The 15,102-nt window shown below is 35.6% G+C and overlaps 2 long non-coding RNA genes across 6 annotated transcripts in view; one reads left to right on the forward strand and one right to left on the reverse strand.

Moving 5' to 3' along the window:
* LOC107398890 (uncharacterized) overlaps window positions 1-15,102 on the reverse strand; it is a 109,755-nt gene that overhangs the window by 93,361 nt on the left and 1,292 nt on the right. For 4 of the 5 annotated variants that reach the window (XR_010334970.1, XR_010334969.1, XR_010334968.1 and 1 more), the window contains exon 2: window positions 13,329-13,427. This is a non-coding gene — a long non-coding RNA (uncharacterized LOC107398890). The remainder of the gene's footprint in view (window positions 1-13,328; window positions 13,428-15,102) is intronic. The other variant, XR_010334967.1, reaches the window with a different exon arrangement.
* LOC135266804 (uncharacterized) lies at window positions 3,857-5,213 on the forward strand. The gene is made up of 2 exons (XR_010334975.1): window positions 3,857-4,455; window positions 4,506-5,213. It is a non-coding gene; the product is annotated as an uncharacterized LOC135266804 (long non-coding RNA).

The raw sequence follows: 15,102 nt of genomic DNA on the forward strand, positions 1-15,102 counted from the left end.
CAAAGATAATATAACGAGGTGTTTCAAATTTTGTAGAGATTTTCACAGGCCAACTACACTTTGTAGTATTTGGAAAGAGTGGCAGCGAATGAAGTTCCCAGCTTCTGTACGGTACTGCAATTTCTTTATCTTTTTCAATGGTTTTTGTCAATTTAACCTCTTCCTTTAAACCGGGCACAATATGTGGAACTAGCCATGCAATTTTATCAATTACAACTCGTGCTTTCTCATTTGTTGCACAAATTAATGCATTGACATCACTATTACTACGAATTAATATTAACTCTTCCGGTATGTTTAGCATTATATTTTTATAATCTTCTGCAAATCCTAATAGTCGATTTAATGGGATACATGCTTGAAAATATCCATCTATAGGTTTAGTGGCTTCTTCATTTAGATCCCAACCAGACATTGTTAATTTCAGACTTTCACTTTGATTTAATGATGCCAGATTTTTCATAGTTGTTGTAATACCTGGCTTTGTGTTTGTATCTACAGTTACTCCACTTACTTCATACCGTATTTCACTAAACAAAAAAGCGACACCATTATTTACAAACTTGGTTTCTGTTGCTGGTACAGTTTTATTGGTTGTAGCGTCGGTTTTAACCAATTGTCCCTCAATTAAAATTAAACTATCACATGGTAGTGTACACAAATCTTCTTGTAAAGGAATTCGAATTTCATCCGTGTTTTCATATCTGGCTGTATATGCCTCATGACTTTGAAATTTGTAACCTACCACACCTTCATCCCACTCAATACCCTTCTCAATATCGAACATTTTTTATGTGTATAATTCAAATCCTAATGATTTTAGAAACAGTTTATTTTTATTACTTAATTGTTGCACGTTTCGTTTCGTACTAACTGTTTTTCTACACTTTTGTTGCTTTTTATATGAGTCAGTTCTAAAACTAATACCCATTTTCTTCTTTCTTCTGCAAATGTAATCCAACTGTTACAGTCTCTTGTTGAAAATTGACCAACTTTTCATCTTGATCTATTATTTTAAGTGTAATATTTCTGATAGTTTTAACACTAATGGGTAGATAAATCACATGATCTGGTGACTGTACTATTTTAAATGCAGGTGGAACGTTTGGAAAAAATTGATAAATTATGTGTACAGGTTCTCCATTTTTAAAACTTCCAATTGTAATATTACATTCAATCATAATCGAATTAAGTTTCATTATGTCTGCAATATTATCCGAATCTTTTCCAATATTTTTTGGAACTATTTGACTATTAAATCCCAACACTGGTCCGATAGTATTTGGTTTGGTAAAGTCAACATCTTTTGTTGCTTTGATATGTGTATGTAATGTATTATTGTTTGCAGTAATAGATAAGAGGTCATTACTGAATTGTTTTTCAATTACATGTTGTAAATAGTTGTTTATATCGGTTAATTGATAACAACCGGTCGGTATTTTAAATTCGACATCCCCGAAAAAGAATTTATTATTTTCTTCATCAATATTCGGTATACTGTTGTAGACTTCAAAATTTGTAACACCCAGTTCATAGACACCATCACTAACATCAATCGGTGGATTAAAGTCAGCACTTAGTATCGCTGATTTTCCTGTTAATACAAACAGCATCTTTGATTCGACTAAACTTATAATTTGCATGTGTGTCTATATAAAAACTTTAAACATAATTGTCCACAATTATATGAACCCATTTTCTGATATCCATCATAATTGTATGTAATGTTATTACCATCATTATCACTTTTGAAATAATTGATAATCTCTGTTGGAGGTTTTAAATTGCCCATACTATCAAAGTATAATATATTATTTTTATTTTTTACATATGCTGTCCAATGAGTTCCACTATTTTTTTCTTCATCTAAATTTATAATTCCTGTTTCATTTTTATGTATAATTTTCGGTAATTTATTACGCATATATACACCTCTAAAATTTGGAATTTGTAATAGTCGAGCAAACTTTATTATTTCAATATTAGTGAGGGCGTGACGTGGTAATTTTACTGGGAGTTTTTTTTCTGATACCATTTATATGGACCAATGTAAAGACCTTTCCCTTTAGTTTTTCCTACACCTTTACCGCTACTCATTTCCATTGCTTTATTATGCCGCATAGTTTCCTCCAACATTTTTTTATCTACCGAAGCTTTATTTACAGCAGTCGCTATCCCTGCAGCTCCTCCTCCTAAAGCGCCTAGAGCACCTAATAGTGGTAATAGGAATGGTAAAAAACCACCATATTTAGGAGCAACTAGAACTCGTTGTTTTTTTGTCTTCTTTTTTTTACCCTTTTTACTTTTAGGTCCCATTCCGAATTTTACTTTGCCTTTCATTATACCAGCAATTGCTAATGCAGCTGCTTTTTCCCCAAACGATGCGTCTTTTGCTTTTAAACGTTCAACTGCTTTACTTAATAATAACTTATCTGCTTCGTGTCGTTTTTGCAAATTAGTTTCGTTGGCGTACGATATATCGTGTTCTTTACAAGCCTGATCTAATTTATTTCTACCACTATGTCCAAGTGCAATTCGTTTTTGTAATTTGGTTCCAGGACCACAAAACTGATAACCCGGTATATGTAATTCAATGGGTAATTTATTTATTAATTTATTTATTAGACCCCAACCTCTCTTTGTCAGAGTTGAATCAATACTATGTTGAGAATCACAAGTCTGTTTATTATATAACTTCATTTATTTACTTTTATCCATACAGCAAAAGAATAATCTAGATACTAATTTAATCTAAGGTTACAAGTTGTTTATATCTAATTTCTACTCTTATTAACTAACATTCTATACCACTATCACAGCTACTTGATGAGTCGTCAGAATCATAGTCATCAGAATCATAAAACATCATTTGTCGCTCTCTACTAAAATACCACATTTTAACAGTCATTCTGTTTATTAAATTATTTCCACACAACTGAGAATTCTGTCCTATTACTGTATTACACCAAAAACACTTGTAGTTTAACACTGAAGTCACATGTAGATGACAAATGTGAAATCTCACTGCCATAAGCTTCACACATCTCAAACAAAAGAATTTTCTGTTACCACAGTCCTTTGGAGATAGGCAAAAGAGCATGTAGCAGTAAGGATCTGAAAACATTTAAAACTTAATTTCTACAAGTACATACAATCTCATATTACATACCATTGTCAACTTCCATTATGCTGATTTAAGTTAGTGGTATATAGCTATAATTTTTTGGGCATTTTCCGGATCCACTTGGCTAGCTGTGTAACACGGAGTTTTACACTTATGACAAAGGAAACCATATTTTCTAAGTAACTCTTTAAATTCTTCTTCATTACACGTAATATCAATACTTAAAGAATTATTCCACCCATCTGGATTAATAATAGAAATGTCCTTAGTGCTGCACTGTTCACACACAACCACTCTATTAAAGAAACGTTCCCAACCACCTTCCAAAGATATGTGTCCTAACTGGTTGTGGAAACACGTTTCTTCCACTATTATGACACCTTCACAAGTAAAACGATACCACATTTTTTACTACTTTAATATTGAGAAATACTTATTAGATACTGTTTTTGAATTTGTATTGAATTCTATATATATTAGCTGCAGTGACCTTGAATGATAAGTAAAGAGGGAAGTTGTTGGCCTTGAAAAAGTGGGGAGTAGCATGAATAACCTTGACCTTGAAAACATCAAGGTCCAATAATGCCTTGGCCTTGAAGTGGTGGGGGAAGTGGGAGGGGTTGGCCTTGAAAAGTAAGAGAGAGAACGAGTGGCCTTGAAAGAAAGAGAGGGAAAATGGGCGGGGTCAAACTCAAGGTCAAGGTTGTGTTGTGTTGTCCCCCCATTCGTTATCTACTTACTCAGAAAATTTATAAATGTATGAAGAAATAAATTATAAAAAGTAGTTTCATTGAATTAGTAGCCAACAACAAAATCAAATTTTTAGAAGCCAGAAACTTGTCTCAAAGAGCCAAATTGGCTACAAGGAGCCATATCTGGCAACACTGAATTGCTTAGTGCCGTTTACTTTTAGTTTGTGCTACTCAAAAGTGACATGTGCCCCTTTAGAAACATGACCGCCCCACAACAAATGTAAGTAGACATTCTCGTCAAAATCTAGTCATTTCTGTAAATAAACCTTTTTATACCAAAACCACCCACATGGCTTTTAATCCCACCCTGTGACAGTTGTAAAGAAAGCATTTTGTTTGTTAGTAGATAGGCTGTGCCGGTTCAGGTTCACTGCGCATGCGCCATTTGAGGGATTCTCCGACGCAAAATATAGGAATCCCCTGATGTTGATGCTATTTTCGGATTATGATGTCATGGCTTGTCTTCGTCTGCGCTCCGATTCAATAGTTTTATTACAAATGTGACAAATATTGCACTCTTTATACAGAGTGTTTGTGAACTGCGCAAAATTTAACCACTAAAAGAATGCGATATGAAAAGTAAATTTGAAGACAACAAATTCCGTATTCAATTTTTTTCCCCATTTTAGAGTAAAATACCTGCCGAGTAAACAAAGTACCAAATTTGGTACGAAAGTACCAACTGGAACAACATTGGGTAGCGATGGCCTGAAAAACACCACATTCCTCAAATTCCAATTCCAAGGGGAGAAAGCTGATTCCAGATGGCGGACTTTTCTATTGTTTTACCCTTATTAAATCGCTAATTCCCTATATTGCCAACCAGAAAAAACCGAATCTAAATCAAATTCACAAGAGGAAGCCCTATGCTCGAAATCGCCGATCTTCGATACCGCTCGAGGTACATATCAATTCATCCTCATTTTAATCAAACATAATCGTCACTGATTGAATCAAACCTGCAAACTTCATACCACATACAACTCCAAATCTCATTCAGCATAAGACACGAGAAAATTATCAAGAATCAAGCAGATAAACCCGAAGAAAGCTCCATTATTCCACGGAAACGCTTTTACTAATTAATTGGCGATTGAGGAACAAATACGTCGATTATATCACATCTCGATATCAACCAGAGACTTTTGCAAACCTCTGTCAATCCTTCGATGATATTAACGCATTGTTTAGCAACTTTAAACAATATTTCTACTTAGTCACGTAGGCCACAGATCCAGTGACGTCACGCAACCCCTATAAATAGTTGCCGCTTGGAAGAGGAAAATCTGGTATGCGTAAAAGCATTTCCCCTCTCCAAAAAAAAAAAAAAAGGAAAATCAGACAGTGTTTGTACGTCTCTCCGGACACAACGCTTGCAGTCGTCTCACTGCTGTAGTTGAGCTTCATTGTCGTCGACGGGTTGAGCCAATTAGCTTTGCGTTCCAAACTCATTTTTTCCACCGATGGGTCGGAAAGACTGTTTGGAGTAACTCCTGGTGCTGGATGTAAATCCTTGGCAGCTTCTTTGTCTCCGACGGGTTGAGCGCCAACTTCAAATAAAGGATTGATTCAGTCACCAACTTAATTCAGGTACAGCTTCTTTGTCTTCGACGGGTTGAGCGCACCAGCTGCGAGTTTTGTTGAGCTTCTTTGTCTGCGACGGGTTGAGCCAACTAACTCGCGAAGCCGATCAATCTTTCCCGCCGACGGGTTGGAAAGATTGTTTGAGAAATAGTCTCCTGGAGGTTGAACGGAAATCTTAGGCAGCTTCTTTGTCTCCGACGGGTTGAGCGCCTCTTCAAAGATGAGATTGGTTCAGCTTTCAGTTGAGGTTTTTCACCATGGTAGCTTCTTTGTCTGCAACGGGTGAAATGTACCTCGAGAGATACTCCAGGTCTCAAAGAGACAACCTCTTCGTCACACACACCAGGATAACCATCTTCAACGGTTGGAAGTCTCAAGGGAGGATCTTTATCTAACTCTTTTCTTTTTTCGGAGCGTTAATTATTCTTTTTTTCACAGGGCGCAAACTTAATCCTTTCATGTCATTTATTTTATTTATTTTTACCAGACTTTCGCTTACTGTAAAAATACTTAGCTAGGAGCACGTGATATGTACGTGTTGAATTCGACGAGAGCTCTTTTGCTTAATTAAAACAAACTGTTGATTACAAAGGCTTAATTTGGCTGCATGTTTGAGTAGTAACTATCTTTCTGTCTTCCTTTGGAACTTGCCATCACACTAGGGAAAAAGACCTCGGCAGTCCCAGTGAGTGCAATGGCCCAACTACAAAACATGCCTATTCAAAAGAGAGCCTAGCTTTTACCCCGGGGCTTGGGGAGAGATGTATACCCAAGGTTAGGGAATGGAGAGCACGTGGTGGTCGGAACCTCTGGGAGTCCCTCTTGCAACCGTTTTTCTAGAATCACCAGGTTGGGTCTGAGTAATCAACTTTGCATTCAAATTCCCCGCTCAGTTCTCTTAAGATTCAATACTCGTTTAGCTGGCTGCCTATGTATATTGTTTAACTTGTTGTCTATACTCACTTCTGAATTGTATAACGTGTTGCATACTATTACCAATGACTAAATTTAGTCAATAAACATTTTGGGTCGAACTCTTTGCGTTCTCTTTTCCCAGACACACACTGCTTGAAATAACGAATCTCTAAATCTACACTACAACGTAGCGGTCCTCCAAACAATTTCTAGAGGATCACCTCAAAACTAAACACTTTGACAAGGCCAGACCCCCAAACTGTTACATTATTATTATTATTATTACTTGTTTACAAAACTCTGAAAATCTTTAGACGTAAAAGCAGAACCTCTGTCTGAAACAATACGAAGGGGTTGACTATAAGATTGGAAATAGTTTTTTAGACATTTTATTGAGTCACTCGCATTCGTAGATTTAACAGCGTATAATTTAACGAATTTAGTACTTCGAAGATGTATTTCTTGCCAGATGAAGTCTTTTTTAAGGGGCCATAGTGATCTATATGAATCGTTACGAACAGTTTGTCACCTTTAGGTATATTGTGCAAAATACCTTCAATTTTTCCAGACTTCGGAGAATAAGTAATACACTTTATACAGTTCTCAATATAAATAGTGATCATTTCTTTAGCAGGCGGAAACCAATATACTCAGAAAGGTACTCATACGTTTTGTCAACACCTACATGGCCCAACTGGTCATGACAATGAAATATGACTTGGTTTTCCATTAGTTTCGGCACATAGAACAGCACCTTATTTTTATGCTTCCTATATACCAAACCGTTGGTAATTCAAACTTAGGGTCTTCACGTGTCTCAAATTCTGACTTGAGTTTAGCAATGGTCTCATCAAGATTTTGCGCGATCGAAAGGTTTTGTTCGAACAAGTTTTCTTCCAGGACAAGTATACTATTACAACGACTTAAGGCATCCACATGAGCCATTTTATCTGTGAATCGATGAACAACTTGGTAATTATAATTCCCTAAAAACAATGCCCAACGCGAAATTCGGGGGTTTATATCCTTTTTACTTAAAGTTAATCGAAAACTGTTACAGACAGTTATAATTTTAAAGGGAATACCCAAAAGATAAACATGAAAGCGACGAGTAGCATAAACTGCGGCTAAGCATTCTAACTCAAAGCTATGTTAACGCGATTCGGTATCAGTTGTCCTCTGACGAAAATAGAAAATTGGATGAAACTTTCCTGAATCCTGCCGTTGGGTGAGTACTGCTCCAAACCCATGAGCACTCGCATCACAATGTAGTTCTGTTTCTGCTGAAGAAGAATAGTAAGCAATACGGGAGCCGAAATTAATTTGGATTTCAAAGTTTCAAAAACGTTTAAAGCGTCTGTATCAAATTGAAAGACTGCATTTTTCCGAAGTAAATCATATAGAGGTTTAGCTATAATAGAAAACTGGGGAATGAACCGCCGAAAATAACTAGCAAGTCCGACAAACCTATGTAATTCTTTAGGATTTCGAGGTATTGGATATTCAATCATCGCTTTAACGGTTTCTGGGTTTGGCCGGATACCCTTTTCGTTAATTAAATATCCTAAGTAAAAGAGTTTCACTGTTCAAGAACATCCATTTATCTATGTATAGCAGCAAGATCAAAAACCTCACGCAGAATCAAAAGATGTTCGTCCAAATCCTCGGTTGCTATCATTATGTCGTCAAGATATACAAGAATCTTATGACTATTAATCAAATCAGAAAATACCTCATGAATATATCTTTTTAAAACATGTGGCGCATTAGTAAGACCGAATGGCATCTTTAAAAACTCGTACTGGCCCAAGGGCGTAACAAAAGATGTATACTTTATAGAGGATGGAGACATGCGGACATGATGAAAACCATTTTTTAGATCAAGGCAACTAAAATACCTTTTATTTTTCAACATGTCCAAATGATCATCAATCAGAGGGGTAGGATAGTTGTCACGCACAGTTATTTTATTGAGTTCTCGATAATCTACGTAAACCCTAATTTCTCCATTCTTTTTACGTACTAGAACTATCGGACTACAATAAGGTGATTTACTAGGACGAATTACACCGTCTCTCTCAAGGTCGTTCAAAATGACGCGAAGCTTTTCCTTCTCAAAAAAAGATAATCGTCGAGGTCGAAACGCAATAGGTTGGTCATTTTTGAGTGTGATATTCATTTCAAAATCTGATACAGGCTCCAAACCTACCCAATTAGAATGATTCCTGTAACTCTCCTCGTACATTTCATTGAGTTTCAATTTAATATGTAACGGTAAACATGAATTGACATTCAAATCAAGTTTAGGCTCTTTTGAGTCATCGTCAATATTGATATGAAGTATTTCATGAAAAGCTGTTTGTTCAGAAGATCGCTCAGAATTCTCAACACAATCAATTTGAACTGTTTTACCGAATGAAATTTTTAAATTCTGAGAAGAAAGAAAGTCTCTACCAAGTATGACGCTAAAAGTCATGGTATTGTCAGGCACTACGTAAAATTTTATACGAACTTTAACGCAATTTACAGTAATTACAGTATTAAATATGCTAATAGTCAATTTGGATCCGTTAATACCAGAGAATTTCTCATTCTTAAGAGATTCGTTACAGTTAATGTCTGTTACATACTGTAGTTAGACTGTGATTGATGATGGTTGATCGATGTTTAAATGATTTACAACTTATTTAATTTATTTATTTAATTAATCTTGAATTTTACTTTTGTTTTTTTCGAAATGATTTGGCTCGTCTAGTTAATTGATCCGCTACATGATTATTTCTCTTACCTACGTTGTTGGTTTGATGTACGAAGTCACTCTTAGTGATTTCGCAATTTGATCTTAATTCTTATCAGAAAGGGTTCAGGATTTATCCGTAACGCAAGTCCGGATTCAAAGTAGTGTCAAAACGCATGGGAGAAGGGGTTTAAACCACAAATTTCCTCCAAAGTTATTTATTACAAGAAGAAAGAATATTCCGTTGTATGGATTACAATAATCAATGGTTATGAAAGTTTGATCAAATTTGGCCAATTGTTTATGGGTGTATGTGTTATAAAGTCGTCAAAATATATCAGAATCGTAACCACAATTCGTTTTGTATTAAATTTAAAATAGTTTTGTAGTCGTTGAGTGATACGAAAAGTTTTTCTTGATAACTCTTTGATATTAACCTGAATTAATTTAATTCAGTAATATTCAGCAAATTTAACCTATGTTTCAGACGATATTGTTCGAACTTATATGATCCAGGCAACTGACAGCGCGTTTCTAAATTACTTGTACCAGAGTCGGATTATAACATACTCGCGGAATGTTTGATAAGTGCATCGCATTTAATTTTTTTTTACGCCCTAGTGCCGAAGTACCGTCTCCGGTAAAAGTCAGGTGATCAACACCTAGGACAAATTCCGAACAAAACCCGGACACACAAACTTTTACAAATCAATCTGAATAAATGTAGAAGTAATTTCTCTCTAAAGTTTTCCGTCCACGAGCTTTGACAAAGACTTGTGCAGAACTTTGCCATGTCGCGATATCAGTTTATTACAGATAATCACGGATGATTATGTCTGCTCGATCGTCCGTAGTAGCCTGCAAGTACGTGGAAGTACTTGCCGTTGGGACGGGAATTACAACGTCCATTCTAAGTACAACGGGCGGAAACTACGACCTGCCACCGCGTCTTAGACCTTGTTAAAGTTGGGGAAGAGCGCCCCCGAGGACTACGACTCTTTCCATGAAGATGGCCAACTCACGAGCCTGTAATTTCTGATCTGGACGCAAAAGAGAAACATTCTTTTGCTTTATCGCCTAACACGACACGACAGAGAAATCGTTCTACTCTAACCCTATCTTTAACTAGCAACAACATTCTACTTCGTAAGGTTTTGGCATATGAAATTTAAACTATTTGTATACAACAGTTTGAAAAGCATCGTGAGTTTTGATTTTAGTTTTTGGTTGTTGTTTAATATTTGTTGGATGCCGTTTCACTCAAATTTGTTGTAACAACGTGATGACTAACTTCTAATATTGTAACTTAAATGAGTGATATTCAAAAGGGAACTAGAATCAGTTGTTGCAAGGTGGTTTCAAGTAAAATACCATTTTTCATAAATTTGAATAATTTATGTGTGAAGCACGAAATTTTGATAACGCGTTTATCGCCTAAATTTTGGAGAACAAATAATTTGAGGTCACTAGAATTTTATGAGATGAATGACAATGATCACTATTACGAAATGACTTTAACGAAACTCAAAATAATATTATAAAATTAATTGAATAAAACTAATTAACCCTTTTGAGGGCTTACCTAGAAATTTTAATCCTCCTAACGCAGGATGTTAGCTGCTTCCCAGGTGTTGTAGTTCGCAGCACTACCTAATCGAATGAACACTAAACTTGTCTCGTTTTTAACTTACTCACTAATCACTAACGCTATCACTTAATTTAAGAATTTAAATTAATTTAATTTAAAATTACGATTAAATGCACTTAGTACAATTTAGGCGCACTAAAAGGCAAACGAAGATGTTTTAAATTTATAAAAATTTAAAGGACAACACGACAATCGACTACCTCGAAAGACCGTCAAAAATCCAATCCCTCCCAAAGTCAAGGGCTAATCTTGCGTAAGCTACACTAACTCGCTTACCCCACTACCCTTGTTAAGTAGTTTCCACATATGCGAAATTTTGCAAATTTGACTCTTATGGTGTCTTGGCATTTGATCAAACCTTGTTTAACTTTCTAAATATTATTATTAATTAACAGCTGGGGTGTTTTCCGATTAACAATTTCATTATAATTAAACATTAAATTTGGTAATCGTCGATCTGAACTGAATACAATACAAGAACGCTATGGAATTTCCCCAAATATCCTGACAGAGAAATTAAACTCCAAAATTGGTTGTTGTCAGGTCTGAAGTTGTTTTTGGAACACAATGAAATGAATTTTGTGTAACAACAAATTTTGTTTGTTTAAATAACACAGAAAATATAGGGAAGAACCCCGTGAGGAAACTGTAATTTTGGTCGTACTACCCCTTGTTAGATGTCGCCCCCAGTACTACACCGGTACTATTTTAACATTTCCGCGTTTTTCTCCAATTTCCTTAGGGATTTTCCTGTCTACTTTCCTCTTAGGATTATGTTAGTAACGGGCAGCAATCGTGTCATGCAACTTTTTTTTCTTACAATAATTTAATTAAATAGAATAATTTATACATCCGAATTTCGACGGCTGCGCCTTAAATATTAGAGTTAAATTTTACATTAAAATGTTCAGAAAAATTACGCGTGTTTTTCTAAACTACCGGTTTCATGATCTGATTTTGATTTAACTAAGAAATCGTTAATTACGCTGCAATTTCTTATAAGGAATGCACATGTGTGCTTGTAATTTGATATTCTTTTAAAAGCTCTGTTCTGTAACGAATTTGTCAACAACCCCTATTCAAGCGTCACTTGACCAGCGTCGTTTTGGCTATGCTAATCTAGTTAACAGACATGAATTTCAATCGACCAATTCGTTCTTGAAGTTTTGCAACAATTTGTTAACAATTACGCCGAATAAAATGAATTATTCAATTTTATTCGATGACTGAAGTACACTGCATAAAGACTCAACTTTTTGGTACGAAACGTTACGGGAATTTTGAATAAGATGAAATTTTGATTCTTTCTCGAGTTGTTTACTGATCATCAACGTGTCTTAAATTGGCTCATAAATTCCTTTCTTTTTGAAACGTGACTAGTTAATTTCTAAACAAAATATTGGATTTAATTTTAGGTTTATCAATAAATTTTGGCTATTTTAAACAAAAGTAAATTAATTATGCTTTTGTGAGAAAATCATTGGATTAGCTGGGCGACTGTGGTGCAGAGCCAGGCCGTCGCCAACCCCCATATCTTTGCATATCCACTTGTTAAAACACATGGCCTTTCGACCACCCAATTTGGCGATTTATAACGATTTTAACAGTTCTTGGAAAGTTTCGTGGGAACGATAATTTTCTAAACATTTTAATGCTAGCAAAGGAATAAATAAGTTAAATTAAAATTTGTTGAAACTTTTGAATTGAAGTTGAATTAATATTGCCAAAGAACTACACGTTTAAACTGACTCCGAATATTTTGCGCTGGTTAATAAAATAAAATTTTAAATACCGCGATCATCACAATACCGAGACTTAATTAAACTAATAGGGCTTCCCGTTTCAACAAGACAATTTAAAATGGTAATTACAAATTGTATCATACTCGTCTTTGGTTGTAACGTCTGTCGAGATAGTCGATGATGAGTCAATGACGTTGGTGGTGGAATCTGCTTGCGCCTGAACGGTGGTACGCTTCCTATTTGCTGCAACGGGACAGTCTCGTACTCTGTGATCTCCTCGTCCACATTTGAAACATGTTCCAGAGCTGCTTTCCATTTACCCCAACAAAGTAATCGGATTAGTTCAGTTTGAACCACAGAACAGTAAGGGTTAAGAAGTGATAATTCCCTAGTAAATCACTGGCAACACGAGAATCCAGCGCCTCTGGTGCTGAAGTGCGTTACTACCACGGTAAAGCGCCACGTTTGAATAAATCCCTTTTATATTTATTATTTTTATCTTACAAGTTTCATTGCAAATTGTTCAAAATAAAAAAAAATGTTTTCATTTAAAACGAAATGAAAACATTTTATATTTATTTTAAACAAAATTTGCAATGAAACTTACAAAAAAAGTTGTTTTGGGGTAATAAAACACAGATTTTGTTAACATTTTTATTGTACACTTGAGTAACATAACAAATTAAATTTTTCAAAAAATTAAAGTATTGTATTATTTCTTAATTATACAAAAATTATCAAAAAATGAATCAGTCAGTGTTGGCATGTTTTGCCTGTCTGCTCCAGACTTAAAACAAAATAAGGCCTTCTTTGCAATGACTTTTACCTTGTCTGTCAGCAAACAGTTGCCCGCGCTACGACCACGAGGAGGTACATGCAGTGCACTGACACACTCGAGCGCAAATAAGAAACTTAAAAGTAAATTCTGAAATAACCTAAATAGAGAATTCTAAAAAACATCAAAAAACTTAACAAACAATTTTAAACTATATACATTAAAACAGAAATATTTCCTCCAAAAGAACTATGTACAAATAAATTAAAAAAAAATACATTTCTTGTTTAAATATATATCTACAAATCACAGCCTTCTATGTACAAATCACAGTCTATTTACAAATCACAGCCTTCGGAATTTCTTCATTTTTTCTATATGACCGGTGGTAACGGATTTTGCTTTCTGCTTGTCTCTTGTGTATTTATATATTAAAAAGGTGGTACACCTATTTAATATTAAATTATCACAGTCGTGAGTCATGCAATAGGCTGGCCCAAAATCAAACTGAGATTTATATTTCTTTGAACCTGTCTTCCAACATTGCGTGGTGAGCATAGGTATCAAGGAAACTGTATAAACAGTCATGAATGTTTTGAACAAGCCACATTACATGTTCACTAGCATACTTCAGTCGCCGCTGATTATCGTCAAATTCCTTGAATGAGACTAAGAGATGGTGCTCTGTCGGCTCCTCAGAATATAGTTTATTCTGACAGTTTTCGCAATCAGGAACCTCAATTTCCTTCAATACATAGCCAGCAACATAAGCCAAACCTTGACTGTCTTCACAGCAAAGGTCTGGTTGCTGCAATGTAGAAAAATCCACTGAAATTTCTGGATGCGATTCCTACTCTCTTTCCTCATTCCCTGAAAAGTTCAATAATCTCCCCAAGTTTTCCAAAGGCGTGCACTCGTCATCCTCACAATTACCACAGCCTTTTGGTGAAACCAAATTGTTAACAACTACGGTTTTCAAGGCAGCTGTGAACTGGTGGCATGTGGGATTCGTGTTTGCAACACCGTGCTGGCGAATACTACAAAAAAATTCTCCAAGGGGTCTTGATTTAGACCCCTCAAGTTCAAAAAATCAAACCCATCGATGTTTTTGAGGTGATTCCATAAAAAAATAATAGACCTGATTGTCGTCTGACAACCCTTGACGAATGAAAACTGATTGGTACAATCAGTTCCATTTTTCAAATCTATTAGTTTCTAATGGCCCATCTCCGTTAACAATTTTGACCAAAATGCCAAATGGGGCGACTCATCTGTCAAAGCACACCGGTACTTTTTTGAGTCAGTTGGAAAAACTCGCGAACCGTTCAAAGAGTCAAACAAATGATCAATTTTTTTGACAAATTCTGCCGTGAAAATGGCGTCGGCTGGCAATTTGTCTGTAAAAACAGAGAACGTCTCAATTGCACTAGCCACTGAGCTGCTGAGTTGGGCGGCAGCAACTTTGACTTTCATTTTCACATAGGAATCCTTAAAATTGAAATACTCTTTTTTTAATTTCGGCAACGATTTAAATTGTTTTTGCTGGTCAAGATTGAAAACGGCCTCGATGTGTTCGAATTTGGCACATTTGTGTGGTTCAAATTGAAGCTTGCATCGCAATAGCGAGTTTCGGGTGTTCTTTAATAAATGCGGCACATCAAAAATCGTAACAATTGGCCGGTTGTTGACAAAGAAATAATAGGATCCTTGCCTGGGGTGTCGTTCAGCACAGAGCTGAGACAAGGCTTTTTGATTTGTTGGACCTTGGTCGCAAACAGTTGCAACAACTTCAAGGCCAATTTCCTGAAGTCGACCTACTATTTCT

This window comes from Tribolium castaneum, chromosome 7 (assembly GCF_031307605.1).
Source record: "Tribolium castaneum strain GA2 chromosome 7, icTriCast1.1, whole genome shotgun sequence".
In the NCBI taxonomy this organism is placed as follows: Eukaryota; Metazoa; Arthropoda; class Insecta; order Coleoptera; family Tenebrionidae; genus Tribolium; species Tribolium castaneum.